This window comes from Salvia hispanica, chromosome 5, assembly GCF_023119035.1.
Source record: "Salvia hispanica cultivar TCC Black 2014 chromosome 5, UniMelb_Shisp_WGS_1.0, whole genome shotgun sequence".
NCBI classification, from domain to species: Eukaryota; Viridiplantae; Streptophyta; class Magnoliopsida; order Lamiales; family Lamiaceae; genus Salvia; species Salvia hispanica.
The window spans coordinates 36,520,096-36,522,422 of record NC_062969.1 but is presented as its reverse complement, the minus strand read 5'-3'; the positions used below and the strand labels follow the sequence as shown (position 1 = coordinate 36,522,422).

The 2,327-nt window shown below is 37.7% G+C and overlaps 1 pseudogene; it reads right to left on the bottom strand.

Moving 5' to 3' along the window:
• Positions 1-709: 709 nt before the first annotated feature.
• The window catches only part of LOC125189950, a 10,892-nt pseudogene continuing 9,274 nt past the window's right edge, over positions 710-2,327 (bottom strand).

Below are 2,327 nucleotides of genomic sequence, written 5' to 3'. Positions count from 1 at the left end.
GGAGAATATGACACCTCTTTCTGAGTTTGAAAACAGGCTATGAGTTACTGATCAATTTTGTGTTCATTTGAACTGTGTCAGTTCAGTGGCACCATTACCTAATTTTGGTGTTACTGAGTTTTTTTTTTTCATTTACTTTTTTTTATAATGTACTGTGGTGAACAAGTTGCTTCTGGATTATGTTGAGTATTTTCTGTTTACTTGATAGTACTATTTTCTAATTTTGCCTCTAACTTGATATTCATGTGCTCAAACTCAGGAGTGTGATTTAAGTTCCAAGCGTTTAGTACAAGTTGTTTCATTGCTTGCTAATACGGATTAGAAGTTTGTGATGTAATAGTATTACACCTATTCCTAGTTGAATAGGAATCCGGTTAGGCTTTAAAAAAATAAGTAAAGTTATCAAAAATAGATGTATGATTTTGGTTGGGACAAATTAAAAGCAAAGTGTGTTTTCTTAGTTGTGTCCAAGGGAGTAGTAAAATACTCTTTTACATGATAAAATATTATTGGTGCACTAAATTTAATTTTCCAATGGCTAACTGGCCAGCACATGAGATCATAATAACATGAATATTCTACAAACATTCCAACGGTATAACAAATGGGCTTTTAACCAAAACTTCCAACAAGATTAACAAGATGCTATTCATAGTACAACACTACAACCAAACGCAATCTTTACTAGTGCCTAGGTGCTCACCAGAAATGGAAAAACGTGACTCCGGATCACTTCTCTCTCTCTCTCTCTAAAAATTTGACTACTCATCGGTCAAAGAAATTAGGACCAGCTCGAGATAGAAGCTCCTCACCGGCATCTTTTCCCATCTTTACCATATCATCAAAAGCAAAAGGGCCACTTCTAGAGGTTTCAAGTACTGCATTTGTAACAGAATACGGATATGTCAAATGCCCCTCGAGAATAATAACACGGCCGTTTTGAGTAAATTTTCGACATTTTTCAACTACCTTGGATTCCATCAGGAGATGCTACCGGTCCTCTGAATAGACAGTTTCCGTCCTCATCACGACAGGCATATCCAGCTATTGGAGTACGACACAATCCATCCAATTTCTCCAGGAACGCCCTCTCACACGCAACTGCTAATCTGGTATCCTCATGATTCAAGGCTGCCAAATAAGTGGCCTGAATACAGAATGCTTCAATTAGATGAGAATTTTTAAATATTGATAACAGCTCAAGTGGGCATACCATCTTTTCATCATCACTTCTACATGCAATTCCTATAGCCCCTTGAGCTACAGCAGGGAGCATATCATCAATGGATAGAACAGATGTGACATTTTCTGTCATGTTTAGGCGCTTCAATCCAGCCAATGCCAATAATGTTGCTTGGACTACTCCTTCATTTAATTTTTTCAACCTTGTCAGTACATTACCACGAAAATTCTCCAGTACCTACACAGCCAAAAGACGCGCAATGACTGCTCTGCAGAAACATAAATCAAGCATGGGAAAAATCACGATTTGTGCTAGGGTTAATTCTTCTTTTGTTCTAGGATGTTAATTGCATTCCATCTTAATGAAGAAGAATAGATTTGTTCCCAGTTAGGGAGTGACGCATAAAGGTTATGCGTCTTTAAAAGTAAAACGCATAAAGGTTATGCGTCTTTACGCAATGACGCATAAGGGTTATGCGTCGTTAGGTGAAAACGCAAATAAAATTAGCGTTTTGGAGTGACGCACAACAGTTATGCGTCTTTCATTAGTGACGCATAACCATTATGCGTCTTTCATTAGTGACGCATAATGGTTATGCGTCTTTCAGTAGTGACGCATAATGGTTATGCAGCAGTCGCGATTTAAACAGCAGAACAGAGGCAGAAACACATTTCGACAGAGGCAGCGAGCAAAGTCGCGATTTTCCATCTTCTCCGGCGCAATTGTCCATGTTTTCCGGCGAATTTCAAACATATTCGGTATTTGTTCTTCAATTTGGCTACATTCATCATTATTCATGTTTATTTTGCTCTACTTTGTTAGTTTTACCCAATTTATTAAAAATTAGGGCTTATAGAAAAAATGTCTCTCATTGTTGTTTTTGGAAAATGTTTGTGATGCAGAAATCATGCAAGTATTTGTGAGTTTGTATTGGGGTGGTAGAGTAGTTCAACTACCACATATGGGTATTGGTTATGATCCACCTCGTGCGAGGAGCTCCATCGTATTAAATTCGTGTGTTTCCTATTCTGAATTGGTAGCAATGATATGTGATGCGATGAGAATAGATGTGAACCAACACACTATAGAATTATTGTGGAGACAATGTATAGTGTTTGCTTCCGGGATGAGTTATACATGTTCT